The sequence below is a fragment of the Canis lupus genome, chromosome 13, assembly GCF_048164855.1.
Source record: "Canis lupus baileyi chromosome 13, mCanLup2.hap1, whole genome shotgun sequence".
NCBI lineage: Eukaryota > Metazoa > Chordata > Mammalia > Carnivora > Canidae > Canis > Canis lupus.
The window spans coordinates 38,997,594-39,018,577 of NC_132850.1; the positions used below are offsets into that span (position 1 = coordinate 38,997,594).

At 40.8% G+C, this 20,984-nt stretch overlaps 1 long non-coding RNA gene across 1 annotated transcript; it reads right to left on the reverse strand.

Annotated features, from left to right (window-relative positions):
- Window positions 1-912: 912 nt before the first annotated feature.
- Window positions 913-16,167, reverse strand: LOC140602212 (uncharacterized). The gene is made up of 4 exons (XR_012005188.1): window positions 16,036-16,167; window positions 3,129-3,548; window positions 2,596-2,703; window positions 913-2,251 (listed from the first exon to the last, which is right to left on the reverse strand). It is a non-coding gene; the product is annotated as an uncharacterized lncRNA (long non-coding RNA).
- Window positions 16,168-20,984: the final 4,817 nt, after the last annotated feature.

Consider the following 20,984-nt stretch of genomic DNA (forward strand, 5'->3'; position numbering starts at 1 on the left):
CCCTGCTTAACGCTTGTGGACAAGGCCCTAGGTCACTGCCATATCCCAAAGTGATGCAAGACTCTTGGTGGCCTGACATCCTCCTCCACACCTCAGGTTGAGCATCCTTGGCAATCCCATAGCTCACTGAGACTGTTCTACTCTGTTCTTTTTTAAAAAAAATATTTTATTTATTTATTCATGAGACACAGAGAGAGGCAGAGACACAGAGCAGTCTCCCTACAGGGAGCCCAATGTGGGACTCAATCCCAGGACCCCAGGATCACGACCTGAGCCAAAAGCAAATGCTCAACTGCTGAGCCACTCAGGCGTCCCTTCTACTCTGTTCTTAAAGGTTATCTAGGTGGGTAGATAAGACCTCCCTTCCCTTGGCATCCTTACTACCTGGCATATTCAAGGAATCCAATAATGCCCATTGAGTTACCACTGGCCACTATCCAGTACTGATAAGAGGCTGATTGCTCTGGAAGAGTCTTGATTCTAACAATTGGGGTCTATAATCCTCACTGTAATTCTTATGTCTTATTCTCGCTTGTATCATTTCTTTTACTTTAAAACTTTTGGAATCGTCTTGCCTCAGCCACAAAGTAAACCAGCTTAAAGTCCACAACCTTGGACTGTATCAAGATATTTTTTTTAAGATTTTATTTATTTATTCATGAGAGACCCAGAGAGAGAAGCAGAGACACAGGCAGAGGGAGAAGCAGGCTCCCTGCGGGGAGCCCGATGCGGGACCCGATCCCAGGACCCAAGATCATGCCCTGAGCTGAAAGCAGATGCTCAACTGCTGAGCCACTCAGGTGCCCCAAAATTTCCGAGGTCCACAAGTCTCAGAGAAAGGTCAAACTGCCTTCTGTCCCCTTCCCACTCCACTCCCTGCTCCTCCAACAAAACCTACAAATTCTCACTAGTAGTACATTGACCATTAAAAATGGCAATTTTTTCTAAATATAGATTTTTAACCCCTTCTCCTACAGCAGAGGGGAAGAAAGTAAACAGTGTTTCATAATCATATATACATACAGCCCAAGAAAACTTAGTTCCTCTTAGTGAAGTCGATCTCTGTGTTTGCAAAAACTCAATTTGCAGCCTGGAAAGTGATATTTATTTGAAGAAGCTTATTGCCGAAAGTGAATCATAAATCTGCTGGCTGTTGAGACTTCAAGGCAGGAAGAACAAAGGCAATTATTAGTCTGAATGTTCCACTGACGATATGAAATCTTTGTCTTTCAAAGCATTTGTTTAAGTAAGAAAAAGTTTGCCTAGCCTGGAGAACGTTCTATTGTGGGATATGAAACTCCTGAAACCTCCGAAGCTTATTTATATATTTGCTAGGCTTCTCTCTGCCAACTTTCTCCTCTCCCAGAGCGTCCGTTAATGCTAAGAAAAGCCTCCAAAAAGCACACATTATAAGCAGAGAAAAATCTTAATGAATGTAATATATTTGGCAAATCTGTTCTATCTATCAAGGAGATTTCCTTCCTCTCTTCATCATGCATTTCTTTTGTTTCTTTTTTTTTTTTCTTTTAATGTCTTTCATCTTGATTCATCTTAGGGAGTTTATTCTCCCCTCCTCTCAAAAATAAAAAAAATAAAAATAGAAACTCAAGCCACCTTTCAACTTCCTTTCTCTCGCTGTCATTTTCTATTCCTTCCTACCTATTCAAAAAAAAAATTTTTTTTCTTCCTTTTGGGAATCTGGGGAAAGTGAGAGGACCTTAGGGGCCCTGTGCTAATTTCCCTTCCATTGCTCAACCAGAGGGGAGGCAGCCGTTGCAAAACCCAGCTCCCAATATGCACATGTGGGCAGTGCACTTTATAGATGGTCCTTGGCCAATGTGCATGCCAAGCTCGCCTCCCCTTGCCGCCCAGCATACTCCTTCCCTCAGCTGCTGTGTGCTCACGAGCTGTTAGGCCATCCGAATATAGACCTGAACAGCCCCACATCAGCTGTCAGCTGTCGAGAGAAGTTTCCATCACCCGAAGCATTCTAAATCCAGAAGACTTAGGAGTTACGTGGACAATCTCCTCCTAACATTAGTGAGGTGAGGTGCGACTCAAATGCATTTGCGCATCTTTGTACAGAATTGGATTCTCCTCCCCACTGAAGCCGTGCTGCCTGAGGCACACCCGTGACCCGAGATTCTCTTCACACCTTGCTAATCGGGGGCATGGTGTCAGGGCTGGCAGCGCTGGCATCATCCAGGACTTTGTTAAAAACGTAGCATCGACGGCCCTCTCCCTCCACCTACTGAAACAGAAAGTTCCTCTTAACCAGATCTCCAGGTGGCTCCCGTGCTCAACAGGGTTTAAAACACTCTGTTAACACCAAGCGTATATGAGGCCCCTGGGGTTTGGGTTGGAGATGTGAGAGGGGCTGCACCTGCTAAGCCTGCTGCTTCTCCTGTGCCATTTCTTCTGGGGGGGTTGTAACTCTGGGGTGTCCCAGGCCCCCCACCCATTCCCCATCCCAGTTTGTCTTCCCTTCTCCATCTGTTGCTACTCTGGACTGCTGGGGCCCTGGTCTCTGCAACTGCAGGTGACACTTGCACACGGGCTGACCGTGCTGCTCCCTCCCTGCAGGCTTGGCCGTACCTGTGTAAGTTGTTGTCAGGGAGACTGATGCCTTGACATTTACAGTTCCTTTCCCAGAGAGGAGCACAAGACATTTCGTGGAAGCTGCGTGTAATCCCCCTCAATCCCCTGCAGAAGGGAAGGGGGAATGCATCTTAAAATAATCCCATTTGAGTCGCCCCACCTATACGATATTCTCTCCCCTTTTTGAGTGGATGGAAAACAAGTAAAGATGTGTGTGCATGCAATGTTTTTGCATTTAGAAAAGACATCTAGGTTTAAGCAACTTCTGAAACAACTTCAGATTTTTCGTGGAATTTCTTCCAAGTCCGTGATGATGGGCACTGATCTGGGCATCCCATGGCTCATGCTGCAAACCCTGGCTGTGTGCCCGAAGCCAGTAACCCCAGGCACCTGAGGCCACGCGTAAAGAATGGGTCCCTTGAGCTCTGTGCCAGCTTCACAGTGAAGACACAAACTCAGACCATATCATTAGCCTTTCAACAGGTACCCTCCACCCCAATGCAGCAAAAACTATTTCTCCAAACACATACCTGTGCATCTTAGTCCTCTTTTTCTCTGCGTTTCTTATACTGCCAAGCAGCCTCCAATTCTAGGCCATTCGTTTGGAGTCATGCGTTCTTCCTTTCTTTTCTTTCAGGCAGACAAGAATGTGGCAGGACAGCTGCTAGCTGGTGCAGTGAGCTTCTCCCAGACATCAAGGGTTCCAGGCAGTTTGTTGTGCTTTTGTTCCTCTGAATAACCTAACATGGTCCCGAATGACCTGCCAAGTGCATCTGCTTGACACTCAGCACCTGAGCCCAGTGAAGAGCACAGTGTCTAGAAGCTTCCAGAGGATCACGTCTCCTGTGGGGTTGTTGTTGGGCATCACACCTCCTCCCCGCAGCACTTGTGAGAGATGTCGGAGTGTGTGCTTTCTGACAGGGGCATCAGGCCTAGGGTTTTTTAAATACCTGCGAGAACAATGGCAAAACCAGAAATACATTCTCCTGCTTCCTTAACATGGCCATAGACGGTTTCTCACTGGCTTCCTAGAAGTGCACAAGTGAGAAAGTCGGAAATGGGCAGCTAAGAAATAGGACTGGACCCCTAGTAGAGGCCCCCGTTTTATTGAATGAACCATCTGGTCCTCTGGAAATGTTTGGGGTGGCCTCTATAAGAACACAGTCACCCCCCGCCCCAAAACCAGCACTGAGCCATGGGACGTTAGCAAACTCTATGACCCCTGCTTCTCTCAGGATGCTCCCACCTTCACCAGACTGAAACAAGAGGCTTCTCTCCTAGCGGCAGAATGCAACACAGCCTCTCAGAAATGAAACTTTATATCTAAGATTCCTTTTAGTTTAAACTAAAAATAGTTCATTAAATTAGTTAACTCAGTTAATTCATCTGCAACAGAGATCACAGGTAGATGCTCCCAACAAGGAGGCATGCCATTGTTTTACTGAGTTCCAACAGGGAGGTGTAGCTTAGACTCTGGTCTAGTATGTGACTTTTCTGTGAGTCTCAGTGGTTTGGGAAAAAAAATCCAATTTGAATATTTTAAGATCCTTAGATCCGGTTGGTAACAGGGTGTGACTTGCTACCCACAGATTAACTCAAATGGAAAATAAGGTCAGTGTAAGTGACCCTCGTGCGTATTTCTGGACTAGGCCCAAAATGGAATGTTCTTCTCTCACAGTGCGTTTTCTAACACCACTCTTTACTGAAGAACAAAATCTAAGAACATACTTCGTTTTTAGTCCTTAGTCCTAATTCTGCCCATATTTAGCTACCAGATTGGATGGCATGCAATCTGAAATTACTGCGATCTTGATTCTGTGCAACAAATATTTGCTGTCCCTGCTGAGGGCTTGGGAGCAGCGCAGAGAATACCAAAGTGTGAAACTCAGTTTCCTACACGAGGGTGTGCCCCGCAGAAAGCCAGGCTGGCCTCTTCTCACCTGGAAGTCAGTCCTACCCTGAGTCTTCTTCAAAGAAATACAGTCAGAAATAACCAAGAAGAAATTTTTTATCTTTCTGTAACCTATTAAAATTGTCCAGAGACCCCACTCTTAACACATAGAAAAACTGATTGATACCAGCTTTTCCTGCCAGTTTTTATGTACAGAAGAATCTCGTTTGTGTGTGTGTATTCACATGCCTCGCACCTGCCCCCAATGACACTCTTTTCCCTCTCCGAGCTCCCAAAACCTCTCAAGCTCAGCTCCCACAAAACGTCTTCTCTGTCTCCCCTCCCACAGTCTGCATCTACTACTTTTCTCCTGTCAGTAATTCTCTGATATTTTCAGCATAAACCTGGCAGGTTTTTCCCAACTTCTCCAGTCTCCCCGTCATCCACACGTAGTAAGTGCTTGGCCCAGGAGCCCACCCGGCGAAACATGGTTGTCCTGGGAGAGGCAACAAGAACTTCTGGCAAGCTGAGGGCAGAGGGGATATGATAAATATATTTAAATGATAGTTTTTCCCTATTACGAGGGAACTAATAGTTCCTTGAACACTGCCCAGTATGAACTTTATTGATAAAACAGACATAGTCCCTGCCTTCAAGGAGCTTAACTGTCTCCAGAAGGTAATTCCCAATAATTGAATAATTACTTGATTATTCAATTGAGTCCTGCAGAGACCAGTAGGTCTCTAATCCAGATGTCCCTAATGATGTAAATTAAAGAGGTCACATACCATTCCACATCCAGTGTTAAGTGCAGAGACCTCTTCAATGCGTCTGCAAAATTTTCCCAGGGAGAGCAAGATGGGAGAATGAGGTATATTTTCCTACCTCTGCTGACTCCCTCATCTCTGCTCTATGCCTTGAGGTCAATCCTTTATCTCCCTGATTCCCCCACTGAAGCAACAAGGGAACAAAGCCTGTGATGTGTAGTAAAACTTTTCCTGAAGTTTTCTAGGTCACTGTCAGAGATTTACATTCCTGCATGACACAGTAAATAATCTAAAGCTACATAGTAGTCATCTCATCCTATAAGTCCCTTTGGCCACCATGATACAGGGGATTGCTCACAGGTTTCTGTACTCAGATTAGCACTCAGTCATTGACCATCTTGCTGTTTCATGTGTGTGTGAAATGCACATGTGTGCGTGTGCGTGCACACACACACACACATACTCAGTAATTCTAAATTCCTCTTACTCTATTATACACAGAAATTCGGTTCTTTTCTTCCCTTGGACCCAGACTCAGTTCTAGGCCTAGCCGTACATAACCAAACCCTTCAGGTAGTCAGATAAGCAAAAGAGCTAGCTACATGTTCAAAAGCAAAAAGAACCACAAATGTATACAGTCTGTCCTCCAATAGGATCTACCCTCTTATTAACAACAACAAAAAAAAAATCACACCAACACTGAATGATATAAAAATTGTCCCTTCTGTGTAATGACCAAATACTCTCTAACACCCACTAGAATATAAGTTTCAAAAGAGCAGGTACTATGTCTCTTTCTTTGCTATATCCAGGATCCAGCACAATTCTATTTCAACAAGTATGTGTTTTTTTAAATAATTTATTGAAATCTCTCCCAGTGCTGACATTCTGTGATCCTTTAATATTTGCAGTTCTTTATTTTTTTCATTTCATACGTTTCTCACATATGGAGGAAAAATAGGAAAAAAGTCTTAGTCCAAAGAGTTAAAGCATTAAATTTGTTTTATTACTGTATTGGGATTACTATAGCTAGGAATAACTGAAGAACTAGCTTAAAAGGCTTAAATAATAAAGAAATGTATTATTCCACTGAATACAAACTCCAAATATGATATTGTCCCAGGATTAACCAAGTCAGCTGCTTGGCCACATCATTAATATTCAGGTTCTTTTCATCTTTCTACTCTGCCATCTTCAGTGAGGCCCTTAAGAACATCTTCTCATAGCTGCAAAATGGCTGTAGCTGCACCAAAGGTCACATTTACACTTGACAAAGTCCTTCCCTGGGTCCTTCATTAGGAACAAAGATAACCTTCCCAAAAGCCAGTCTGTGGACCTCACCTCACATTTCACTGGCCAAAATCACATTCCATTGCTCAGTCATAAGCCAACTGATGGCAAGGGAGATAAAAGCAGCATGCTGCCTGAGACTAATCAGGATTCAACCTTTGGAGTTGGACACCAGAGTCCCAGAAGATCCCAAAGTTTCTGAAGAAGATGGCCACTTTTTACCTGAATAAAATTAGGGTGGTTACAAAAATAAAGAAAGGCATGTCGCTGGCAGTCAACCAATAGCATATGCCATAATTACTACGGTAAAAAGGCCATTCCAAATGTGATTAGAATTATTTGGATGAATATAAATGGATTTATGTTATTTCATTTCCAAATGAAAGAAAAGTTTTTCAGATTGCATCACTGATAAACCCAAAATTGTCAATATTGATTCATCAATCTCTTTTTCTACAAACTTTTAATCGTAGCTTATGTCCAAAGTAGTCGGGAGTAATAGAGGCAAAAATTGTTAATGTCTCCCTTACTTTCAACATCTAGGATTCCTGTTTTAATTGAAAACTTTCTGAGGGATGTATTCCCATCCTCTATGCCATGACCAAACAAACAAAACAACACATGCAATGGATTTCACCAAACTCAAAGAAGTTGTTATTTATTTCAAATGCCATACAACCCATCCTGTTAGAAATACTCATTATCTTGTAGAAGTTTCTCTCCTGGATACCAAAATAGAACACACAGACTTAGTTGCTAATTCTAGTGACCACAGCAAATGGTGATAGACACTGAGGCTGTAAGTACCAAGTGTCAGGCCATATAGTGGAGATCCATAGATAGTGGAGATCCATAGCTAGTGAAGATCCATAGAGCAAGACAACTTACCCTTCTATATCTCCACTGTCCTTGATAAGTCAAAGATTCTTCTAGATGCAAGCGACAAAAATCTGACCTAAGCCATCTTAAAAGCAAGACTTTTACTGATTTATCAAGACATTCTCTGTGATTCTCCATAGAAAGGAAATTTCTTCCTAATTCTAATTTTTGTATCATTTTCTTTTAGGACTTTTTTTTTTTGAAAGAACAAAAAGTTTAAAAGCTTTCTACTTGCCAAATAGCACAGCATGATAAATATTATAGCACCCAAATTACCATCAGCAGAGTCCCAGTAGCTCACATCTGCTTGTGGAGTTCCCTTTACAATCAATCAGGTGTATTGAAAAGGTCTTTGTGATGCAGAAGGGAACAAAAGTCACCTGTGTTTTTCAGTTTACTCTAATTTGTACACAAGATATAATTTGCTACACCACAGGTCTCCTGCTCAAAGAGATTCAAAACAACAAAAGCAAAAATAATCACTACTATTCTGAGACTGAGATAAGTGATAAAGAATCTAGCTGTGATCAGCTGGGAGTTACATTAAATCTAAACCATACAAAAGGAGCAAAGATTTTTAGTGAAGGAAAATGCCTTAAAGCTTATCCACTGTAACCCCTCATTTCATAGATGATAAGGCCAGTGGCCTTGTAGTTAACATGGCCAATTGGATATCTAAGTTGATTTTCATTCCCTTTTTATACCCAATTAGACTATTAGTGAAGGAACACAAAAGGTGTAAGCCCTCTAGGCAAAGAGAACAGGAGAGGAGATACATAGTAGACAAGAAACCATAGTGGGATAGATGAGTGATGGTCACCAGCTTAGCAGACAGAGAAACATGGAAATTAAGTGCCTCCAGAGGAAAATCCAATGATGAGAAAACATGCTTGTGCCTCTAACCTCAAGAAAGGCATAGGAATTAGTGACACCAGTTATCTCTGCAGAGGTGAGGGATGGGAGTAAAGATCCAGAAAATTGATTAAAAGTCAGGATAAGGAGTTGGTACTTTTCCAAAGTCCCCTTCCCAAATCTACTCAGCCAGGAGATTGCTCATTCTCCACTCTGGCGGAGAAGTGGGAGATTTCCACTCCAGAAATACTGAACCAGAGAAGCTGCATGCTAAGGCAATGGAAGGAGGGATGAAGTACAACAGAGAATCACACTGAATTAATAACAATGACAATGATAGTAAAAATGGGTAACTCACTGAACACTCATTGTGTTTCAAATACTTTAGGCATGGTATTTGTAATTAATCACTTAACCCTCACAACTATCCCATAAATAGATACTGGTAGTATCTTAATTTGACAAATGAAGAAACAGGTAAAACAAGTCACAAGTGACAGAGAAGAACTTTGAAACCAGCCAGTGACTTTAGCATATAATTATTAACCACCATACGGGGATGATCATACCCTAGTCGTGGGTTCCAGAAAGCCATGATTCAGACATACGGCTCTAACAGTGAATTTGAAGTTTTCTTCATTGCAGAAGTTGAAGAACCACAGAAAAGGCATACAAGTCCTACCTGATCAAAGTGACCAGTCAGCCCAACCCACCAAGCACATGAAGTTTTTATTCAACTTTTTAGAACCTTTCAATTTAATATGAACAGACAGCCAGGGACACCCTACTTTTGAGGAAAGTCTGTAATGTGAAAAAGAAGAATCAAAATAAATTGAAGAAAGGCAATTCAGAGAAAACAAAAAACATGCAGAAAAAAAATTTTTTAAACTAGAATATCCTCAAAGAAATAAAAACAATCATATCCCAGAAACAAATGAAGGATGCTATTTAAAATATATATATATACATATAATAAGCAATCTTTTAATTTTTTTAAAAAATGACACCAGAAATTTTAAAATTTAAATCAAAAAATCAGAAGTCAAAGATGAAGATATTAGAAATTAAATAGATACATACATAGAGGAAAAATAAGAAATCTGTATAATCGGGGAACCCTGGGTGGCGCAGCGGTTTGGCTCCTGCCTTTGGCCCAGGGCACGATCCTGGAGACCCGGGATCGAATCCCACATCGGGCTCCCGGTGCATGGAGCCTGCTTCTCCCTCTGCCTATGTCTCTGCCTCTCTCTCTCTTTCTCTCTCTGTGACTATCATAAATAAATAAAAAAATTTAAAAAAAGAGAAATATGTATAATCAATCTAGAATTCTAATATTTTATTAGTAAGAGTTCCACAAAGAACTGACACACACAGAGAAATGAGAAAAGAGAAAATTAGCAAAGAAATAATACAAGAAAATTTCCCAAAACTGAAAAAAAACTTTGAAAATGATCTATTGAGTATCCAGCACAATGGACAATAAGAAAAAATTCCAAAGTATGTCATTTTAAATTTCAGGATATCAGGGATGAAGAAAAGATCAAAAGAAACTTCAGATAGAAAAAAAAAATACAAAGAATTAAGAAGCAGAATGACATTAGATCTCTCAAGAGGAACTCTAGACGTTAGTAGACTGGGAAGAAATAGCTTCATAATTCAGAATTCTAAGGGAAAAGGATTTCTAAACTAGCTTTTGCTATTTCTCCAACCTCTCTTGCTCTGCCCTGTCCAATCCAATCAAACTTACAACCAGCTTCAAATCTAGAAGAAATTAAGTAAATCCCCAGGGGCACACAGATTGGCCTATGCTACACTTCCTGGGGATGTCAGTGTCAGCCAACCCTGTAACCCCACCACTGTGGCTGTCACCATTCCAAGGAATGCACTCTGGGCAACTTTTCTATGGGGGGTTTCATCATTTGTTGCAGATCCAGAGTATTCCACCTCTATGATAGTTTTCCAAAATCTGCTCTTTGGAGGCTAGTAAATTAATTTCTCTATTTTCTATTGTTGTCCTAACCAATTACCACAAACACAGTAATATATAACAGCACAAATTTATTATTTATCTCACAGTTCTGTACATTAGCCCAGCTAGACTAGACTGGTATCTCAGCTGTGGGTCTCACAAGGCTGAAGTCAAGGTGTAGGCCAACCTGAACACTTTTTCTAGAGACTCTGGAAGAGAATCTGCTTCTGGACACATTCACTTGGTTGGTAGAACACAGTCACTTGTGAACATGGGGCTGAGGTCCCCACTTCCTTGCAGTCTGTCAACCAGAAACATCTCTCAGCCCCTACATGTTTCCCTTTTCTTTTTGCACATAGCCCCCTACACTCAGGGCCACAGCAACAGCACGTGAAGTCCTTGGACTCTTGCTGACTTCTCCTTCTGCTCTATCTCTTCCGCCTCCAGCCAAAGAATGTTCTCTGCTTTTAAGAGTTCATGTGATTAGACTGGGGCCATCCAGATAACCCGGGATGATCTCCCTATATTGAGGTATGTAACCCTAATATATCTGCAAAATCCCTTTCACCTCATTACAAAATATCTTCACAGTTTTCAGGATTAGGACATAGATATCTTGGGGGAACCATTCTGCCTACCACAGTTCCTAAAGAAAATAAACTCAGTTTAGTGTGGCAATAGACAAATCTATTAGTCCCCAGCCCCTCACATTGGAATGGAAACATCCAAAATCTCAACATGTATGGGATAAGAGTAGCAGTTACTAATACAACAAAATTTGAGTGCTTAGTGTGTGAAAACACTGGTAGACCTTGGGAAGTCCCATGATTACAATACAGAGTCCACTCCCAAGATTATCACAATCCAGCAGAGGAGACAGAAAAGAAATCATAAAAATACGTGGAAAACACAGTGCAAGATAAACTGAAGGATTTTCAAAAGCACAGCAATGGGGCACCAACCCAGCCTTCAGGATGGGGGAAGATTTCTTGAAGGAAATAATACTGAAGTGAATTTTCAAAGATCAGTTGGAATTAGCCAGGAGAGCTGTGGGAATTGGGAAGGTAGAGAGAGGGGGGGAAAGCAAAAAAATATAAACATTCATGCATATTTACATGCAAATATTTTAGAATACAAGATAAACAGCTGGAAAGTAAGAATTCTTCTCTTACTAACATTGTAGGATTTTCTGGACAGAGTTCCTAAAGAATGGTGTGACTATGAAAGAAAACTCTATCTTCTCTAATAATTTGAAAATGCACTATATTCACACATCATTCTAATATTTTCTGAACATTTGCATATATGTCACTTTATATTTCATCAGCCCCATGAGGTGAGAAAAGCAAATATTGTTATTCCCATTTCATGGATATGAAATACAGAGTTCAGAGGAATTAGGAACTTAATCAGGGGTGACCCACCTGCCTCCTGACAGGACTCCAATCAGAAACCAGACCACCCAGTTAGAAAATCCAGTATTTATTTCACTGCAGTGGGCCACATCTACTTTACAAGTTCTGTGGAATTTATTTAGCCCTTTGCTTCATTTTTAAATGCATGTGATATAATTATGGATTTATAAAATACCTGAAAAGCCACCAATTGATTCTTAATTTTTGCCTTTAAGCTTACTGCACAAAAAGGGAGTAAAATTATACCCTTACTTAGACACTATTGCTTTGTTGATTTTGTTTCCCAAAATGAATAATTTTTGTTGTTCTACTATAGTCATTAAAGGAAACAGAAGAGCTGATCCACAGAAACATTGTGATGGTGGCAGGGAAGCATCCTAGAGGACGTGCAGGCTATTGATATTCTCTCCTCAAGCCCGAAACTCTCTGGAGATCCATGAGAAACACTGAATCACAACGAAGACTGGAAAACAAATTGATAGAATCAGAGATGGTTGCAGACACGTAAAGAGCTTTTCACGCTGTTGCCGTTTCAGTTGGTTATACTTCAGTTTTGCAAATTGATGGGGGGGAATCTAGTTTTATTTCAGTATGTTTAACTTTTCAGTTAAAGGCCAAAGAGTAAGTTTCTACATTCAAAATGGTTCCTTTGGTTGCTTTATTAAAAATCACAAAGCTCCTTCCCCCCAAAAGAGGCCCATTCATTATATTGTGATGTTAGGAGCAAACTCAAAGGAGAATGTGTGACTTTCTTTGTACAGAAGTTTTAATATTTTCATAAAGATCCTCTCTTCAGCTCCTCAAGCATTTGCCTTTCATTTTGTCTTATTGAATTAGGCTGCAAAGCACTCGAGCATGAAGCTCTTTGTCATCTCTAACCAGGCTTCTATCGATTCCACGTATCTATATGCCTCGTCTTGGTGTATTAATCTATACATCTATTGCACTGAAAGAGAGAACTCTCTAATTTATTATGTAAAAGGATAAGCTATCTCCACAGTCCATTTGCATGCAGGTATGCTTAAAAAGTAGATTTGTTTCCTCAGACCCAGAGCTGGCTTCTTTAGGGGCATTAAACCAAGGGAAAAATGAAATTATATTGTGATTTTTACGATGGATTCTACTACAACCATGACAAAATCAGGCCAATATCTTGGCTTCTATTTCTTTAAATATAAGCAAATTTGAATACAAAGAATTCTAGATCAGTATAAGCAAACCTCTGCACATACACATCCTCAAAAATGCAAATTACACGATTAATTCACCACCTGCCTCTCATTTGGGTTGGATTGCCCTCAGCCCAAGCAGAGGATTTGCTGGGATGGTGAAGGGCTTTATGTGAGTGGCCCAAAAAATTTATTTTTCTCCTAAATATTATTCCTCTAAGTATTACTGAGAGAAATATATTAAATAGGCAATAACATAATCAAGAATTTCAGAGTCAGAAGACCTTAGCTATTGTCTATAACACATTGTCAGCTTAATCTTTCTTCAGTGTCCTTGCATTTGAAGCAACATTAATATATACTCAAGGCCTTCTCCTTAGTTGCAGAAAGTTTTTAGGTATGTTTTTAAGCTTCTCTTTTACTTTATTCCAATTCAGAACCATCTTCTCAAAAAAAAAAAAAAAAAAGAACCATCTTCTCTTCTAAGGATAGGTACCTGGTTTATCCATCCCACAAGTATTTATTGAGTGTCTCCTCTGTACAAGCCACTACTCTGTGTGCTGGAGGTGTAGTGGTGAACAAGTCAGATGAGATCCCTACTGTCATGGAAGATGGACAGTAACCACGTGAATACATTAGAAAACTTCAAAGCAGTAAGGGCTACTAAGAAAATTCAATATGACAATGTGAAGATGCTGGCTGATGGAGCAACATTAGAAGGGGGTAGTCATCAAAGACTTGAGATGAGACCTGAATGCAGTTTAAGGATAGAGTATTCTAGGTAAGGCAACAGCAAATGCAAAGGCCTGGGCTAGAAATGAGACCTGAGGGCAGTTCACTCTAGCTGGATAGCAAAACAATACATCCACCATTCACTAAGCCTCTGTTCAGTAGGGCCCAGGAATACAGAAGTAAAAACCCTCATTTCTATCCTCAAAGAGCTCAGTCTAATGGCAAAGATGGGTAAACAATTTGAATATAATGCAGTAAGTACTATGACAGCAGTATGCATTTGATGCTATGGGACAGGAAAGGAGAGATGGGGTAGAGTTGTGGAACCAGTCATAAGTTAGGTGCCAGCCAATGTGGGTTTTCAAGCTGGATCAACCATTAATTAGCATGAACCTTGGCAGGTGAAATTTGCTCATATATTCATGTATTCAATCAGTCAACAAATGTTGAATAAGCATCATATTCAAGAACTATGCTTTTGTAGGGGATCTACATTAGTTAGGATGCTTTTGGTCAAGAGGAACAGAAAGTCAACTCAAAAAGCTCAAAATGGCTTAAACAAAAGAGATTTCTCTATTTACATAACTGAAAAATCCAGGAGTTTGGCTTCAAGTATGGGCTAGTCCAAGTACTCATCCAATAAATCTATCTCTCTCTCTCCTTTTTTCTTCCTCTCTCTCTCTCTTTCTCTCTCTCCACTCCAGATCTTAACTCTAATTTTTGTTTATTGTCTTCAGTCTATGGAAGGAAAATTCATATGGCTGATATATATCCTCCCAACTTCAAGTCCAGAAGAAAAGAAAAAAAGTTTCTCACTCCTCGGCAGTTCCAGCAAATGTCCTAAAATTGATGAGACAGCTTTAGTCACACTTCCATTCCCAGAACAATCACTTGGGAATTCTTGTTCCAACTGACTGGGCCTGGTCACATTCTATCCTGGGAGTTCAGGGATCCAGTCAACCTACCCTGAACCAAATGGACTAAGCTGGAGGGAGGAATGATTCTCCAGGATATAGATTACAATACCAGAAAACAGGGTGAATGAAAACTGGACAGGCAAAACTCACAAATGTCTACTACAGGACCCAAGGTTAAATGGACATTGTCCCTGAATCAAAGAACTCACAACTTTGTGGAAGAAATGAACTATTCTCCCCCAAATCATAATATAATATGATACCTGCCCTATTAGCTCTTCATATTTAAGCTTCAGTGGTATCTTTAACTCTTGCCAATATTGGGCATGTGAACTCTTTCTTTTGTATCCCCCTCCCTGCAGGACACATTCCTCAGATTCTTCTCCACCTGTGCAATGGGATTCCCAATGCTTTCCCACAAATACTGTTCCTCCTTTCCCTATCTTTCCCTCAGTTTTTCTATAGGTCCTTCTAATCTAACACTGAAGAATATATGTTTAAAATCAATAATTTTACTTTCTTGAATTTTTCAAAAGGACAAATTTAAATAGCAACCATATCATCCTGTCCCACAACCCAAAACTGAATAATACCTTTTGATGTTTCCCCTTTACCCACAGCATGTATACATAAGGCATTTCTTCCCCCACTGTACCTACCTACTGTTTCTCAACCTAAGAAGTACAAAACTGTGAGCCTCCAATTACAGATAACCTTGCTTACATTTTGTACATAATGAAAATGTTCCTGCCCTTTGCAATTGCATTTCATCTCTCAGCTTGATTTCTTTAATTGGTCCCACATCTTAAAGGGGCTCTGTTCAACATTTGGTATTTGATAGATCCCATGGGTCTTTGTTGCTGACAACAATGCTGCCATCTCTATGCTTGGTTTATACTCAGATACATATGTGTCCCTAATTGCCTTTATTGTTAATGGATATTTGATGAGGAAAATTTTCAGATTTTCTAAGACATTCATCATAAAATAACTCCCTATCCCAGAATTGTACTCAAAACTGTTAAGTCATTTTAAGATAGCCTGGCTGGAGTATGAGTTTTGTCCATCCCTATATTTGTTGAATATAAAAATCAATAATGCTACCACTCTACACATTTATCTAATGTAATAATCAATACTAATACCGTTCTTGATATTTACTTAATATAATAATCAATAACAATACTGTTTATTTATTTGATGCCATTGATCAAGGAAGAAGACCAAATCTATGTGTTTTATCCACCCTATGTACATTCAGACTGGACCATCCACTGCTAACACCTCCCCTCTTCCCACTCTAGATTTGTGCAGAGAGCATCTTTCCTTTCCTTGCTGTGAAAGGTGATGGTCAATAAACTACCATTTTGTGTGTGAGAGGCAGCCAGAAACTAAGCCTGTCTCTACATTATTCTAGGTACTGTAAAGGAAACAAGGAAATATAATATGATTTACTTCACATTCATTAAAGCAATATTAGCTGCCGCAACAGATAACTCCCAAAATCTAAGTAGATAGGATAACTTAATAAGTTACATTATAAGTTGCTTGCCTACCATCTAACAGTATAATGTGGTTCTTTCTGGTTGGTGGAATGCTTCCATACAATACTTCAGAGACGTAGGCTTCTTCCATATTACAGGTCCATCCTTTCCTAGAATCTCATAATCCTCTGCATTCAGCCGGCATGTGGGAAAAGAGCCTGGAAGACCATGTGTAGGATGTTTTAGTCAATAAATAAGTCAGACTTAGATGCAGCATTCATTCTTTGGCTCAGAAACTGAGTCCATGTCTAACTGCAAGGCAAGGCAAGCTGAGAATATGGTCTAGCTATATGCCCAAGAGGAAGGAAAAGGATTTGGTAAATGGTTAGCCAGTCTCTGACACCACCCCATCCTTGAGTTGCTTATAATTCAAAGAGGAAGAAAAGAAGAAACAAACGAAATAATTAAATACTATACACATGATGAAAAGGGAGAATCATTAGAGACTGTATTAGTCAATGAAGGCCTTCCAAGGAGAGACTTTAAAAATAGAATTTGGAGATAAACAGTCAGGGCCATCCCAAGAAATAAAACATTACATTATATGCAATAGAAGAGGTTGAGACATAGGAATGAATTGAGCAGAGGAATAGGAGGGCCCGTTCAGACAATTTTACAGAGTCTATGCCAAGAAATAGAAAACAACACACCTGGCTAAGGAGACTAGGATAAAACTGCTTTGACTTGGACCATGCTTCTCCCACCTTGAACACATTTGCATTGCATTAGGATTCCTCTGGTCCAGCCAAAGGGCCCAGTGTACACTACCATCTTTTTCTAAGTAATCTCTAAATCTCAGCTGACATTTAAAGTTTGAGTGGAAAATGTTGGCATTACCTAGAGGGTATCCTTCACTAATTTTGAGTTTCTCAAAGAACAACAATAAAAACAAACAAACAAACAACAAATTCTAAGAGACTATGATTAACCCAAGTAACATCTCACCTGCTGATTAAACTACAAGTCTTTTTAATACTATAAACTAAGAAGTCCTTGAGAATCAGACACTCCAGTTGAGGACACATAACAATAGATAATTAAATATCTTGACCATGGTCATGAAGTTACCATAAAATCTAAATAGCAATTAAAAGCCAGTAGTTTTCTCTTTGGTTTAATTCCCTAAATACCCACAGAATTAAGGGACCACCACTCTATTCAAAGCCTCCCTAGGGAAGAGGGGCAAGATGGCGGAAGAGTAGGGTCCCCAAATCACCTGTCCCCACCAAATTACCTAGAAAACCTTCAAATTATCCTGAAAATCTATGAATTCGGCCTGAGATTTAAAGAGAGAACAGCTGGAATGCTACAGTGAGAAGAGTTCATGCTTCTATCAAGGTAGGAAGACGGGGAAAAAGAAATAAAAAAACAAAAGGTATCCAAGGGGGAGGGGCCCCAAGAGGAGCCGGGCTGAGGCCGGGGTGAGTGTCCCCAGGACAGGAGAGCCCCGGCCCGGAGAAGCAGGAGCTGCACCAACCTTCCCGGGCAGAAAGGGGCCCGCAGGGAGTTAGAGCAGGACCCCAGGAGGGCGGGGATGCCCTCGGGCTCCCTGGGACACTAACAGGGACCTGCGCCGCGGGCGAGTGCGCCGAGCTCCCTAAGGGCTGCAGCGCACGGTGAGACCCGGAGCAGCTCGGAGGTGCTCGGGCGGCGGCTCCGCAGAGGGGGCTGCGGGCCGGGAGCAAGAATCCAACGGCGCAGGCCCTGAGCACTGGGTGCCGGGACACAACCCAGGATCCAGCCTCCCCCCGGGGACAGGCAGAGGCCGGGAGGGCCCAGGACAGCAAGGACGCTCCTGCCCCGAGCTGAGCAGATCAGCGGCCCTGCCCTGGAGCCTCCAGGCCCTGCAGACGGAGAGCTCCGGAGTTACTGCGAGAGCTGACTCCAGGGCTGGAGAGCTGGCCTCGCCACTGCGGTTGTTCCTCCTGGGGCCTCACGGTGTAAACAACCCCCACTGAGCCCTGCACCAGGCAGGGGCACAGCAGCTCCCCCAAGTGCTAACACCTGAAAATCAGCACAACAGGCCCCTCCCCCAGAAGACCAGATAGACGGACAAGTTCCAGAGGAAGTCAAGGAACTTAAGGTATACAGAATCAGAAGATACTCCCCGTGTTTTTTTGTTTTGTTTTGTTTTGTTTTTTGTTTTGTTTTGTTTTGTTTGTTTTGTTTTTTTGCTTTTTGATTTGTTTCCTTCCCCCACCCTTTTTTTCCTTTCTTTCTTTTTCTTTCTCTTTTTCTTCTTTTTTTCTTCCTTTTTTCTTTTTTCTTTTTCTCTTTTCTTTCCTTCTTTCTCTCCTCTCTTTTTCTCCTTCTCCCAATACAACTTGCTTTTGGCCACTCTGCACTGAGCAAAATGACTAGAAGGAAAACCTCACCTCAAAAGAAAGAATCAGAAACAGTCCTCTCTCCCACAGAGTTACAAAATCTGGATTACAATTCAGTGTCAAAAAGCCAATTCAGAAACACTATTATACAGCTACTGGTGGCTCTAGAAAAAAGCATAAAGGACTCAAGAGACTTCATGACTGCAGAATTTAGATCCAATCAGGCAGAAATTAAAAATCAATTGAATGGGATGAATCCAAACTAGAAGTCCTAACGAGAGGGTTAACGAGGTGGAAGAACAAGTGAGTGACATAGAAGACAAGTTGATGGCAAAGAGGGAAACTGAGGAAAAAAGAGACAAACAATTAAAAGACCATGAGGATAGATTAAGGGAAATAAACAACAGCCTGAGGAAGAAAAACTTACGTTTAATTGGTGTTCCCGAGGGCGCCGAAAGGGACAGAGGGCCAGAATATGTATTTGAACAAATTCTAGCTGAAAACTTTCCTAATCTGGGAAGGGAAACAGGCATTCAGAACCAGGAAATAGAGAGATCCCCCCCTAAAATCAATAAAAACCGTTCAACACCTCAACATCTAATAGTTAAGCTTGCAAATTCCAAAGATAAAGAGAAGATCCTTAAAGCAGCAAGAGACAAGAAATCTCTGACTTTTATGGGGAGGAGTATTAGGGTAACAGCAGACCTCTCCACAGAGACCTGTCAGGCCAGAAAGGGCTGGCAGGATATATTCAGGGTCCTAAATGAGAAGAACATGCAACCAAGAATACTTTATCCAGCAAGGATCTCATTCACAATGGAAGGAGAGATAAAGAGCTTCCAAGACAGGCAGGAACTGAAAGAATATGTGACCTCCAAACCAGCTCTGCAAGAAATTTTAAGGGGGACTCTTAAAATTCCCCTTTAAGAAGTTGTTCAGTGGAACAATCCACAAAAACAAAGACTGAATAGATATCATGGTGACACTAAATTAATATCTCTCAATAGTAACTCTGAACGTGAATGGGCTTAATGACCCCATCAAAAGGCGCAGGGTGTCACTGGATAAAAAAGCAGGACCCATCTATTTGCTGTCTACAAGAGACTCATTTTAGACAGAAGGACACCTACAGCCTGAAAATAAAAGGTTGGAGAACCATTTACCATTCAAATGGTCCTCAAAAAAAGCAGGGGTAGCCACCCTTATATCAGATAAACTAAAATTTACCCCGAAGACTGTAGTAAGAGATGAAGAGGGACACTATATCATACTTAAAGGATCTATTCAACAAGAGGACTTAACAATCCTCAATATATATGCCCTGAAAGTGGGAGCTGCCAAATATATCAATCAATTAATAACCAAAGTGAAGAAATACTTAGATAATAATACACTTATTCTTGGTGACTTCAATCTAGCTCTTTCTATACTCGATAGGCCTTCTAAGCACAACATCTCCAAAGAAACAAGAGCTTTAAATGATACACTGGACCAGATGGATTTCACAGATATCTACAGAACTTTACATCCAAACTCAACTGAATACACATTCTTCTCAAGTGCACATGGAACTTTCTCCAGAATAGACCACATACTGGGTCATAAATCAGGTCTGAACCGATACCAAAAGATTGGGATCGTCCCCTCATATTCTCAGACCATAATGCCTTGAAATTAGAACTAACTCACAAGAAGTTTGGAAGGACCTCAAACACGTGGAGGTTAAGGACCATCCTGCTAAAAGATGAAAGGGTCAACCAGGAAATTAAGGAAGAATTAAAAAGATTCATGGAAACTAATGAGAATGAAGATACAACCGTTCAAAATCTTTGGGATGCAGCAAAAGCAGTCCTAAGGGGGAAATACATCACAATACAAGCATCCATTCAAAAACTAGAAAGAACTCAAATACAAAAGCTAACCTTACACATAAAGGAGCTAGAGAAAAAACAGCAGATAGATCCTACACCCAGCAGAAGAAGAGAGTCAATTAAAATTCGAGCAGAACTCAACAAAATCGAGACCAGAAGAACTGTGGAACAGATAACAAAACCAGGAGTTGGTTCTTTGAAAGAATTAATAAGATAGATAAACCATTAGCCAGCCTTATTAAAAAGAAGAGAGAGAAGACTCAAATTAATAAAATCATGAATGAGAAAGGAGAGATCACTACCAACACCAAGGAAATACAAACGATTTTAAAAACATATTATGAACAGCTATACGCCAATAAATTAGGCAATCTAGAAGAAATGGACGCATTCCTGGAAAGCCACAAACTACCAAACTGGAACAGGAAGAAATAGAAAACCTGAACAGGCCAATAACCAGGGAGGAAATGAAGCAGTCATCAAAAACCTCCCAAGACACAAAAGTCCAGGGCCAGATGGCTTCCCAGGGAATTCTATCAAACGTTTAAAGAAGAAACCATACCTATTCTCCTAAAGCTGTTTGGAAAGATAGAAAGAGATGGAGTACTTCCAAATTCATTCTATGAGGCCAGCATCACCTTAATTCCAAAACCAGACAAAGACCCCACCAAAAAGGAGAATTACAGACCAATATCCCTGATGAACATGGATGCAAAAATTCTCAACAAGATACTAGCCAATAGGATCCAACAATACATTAAGAATA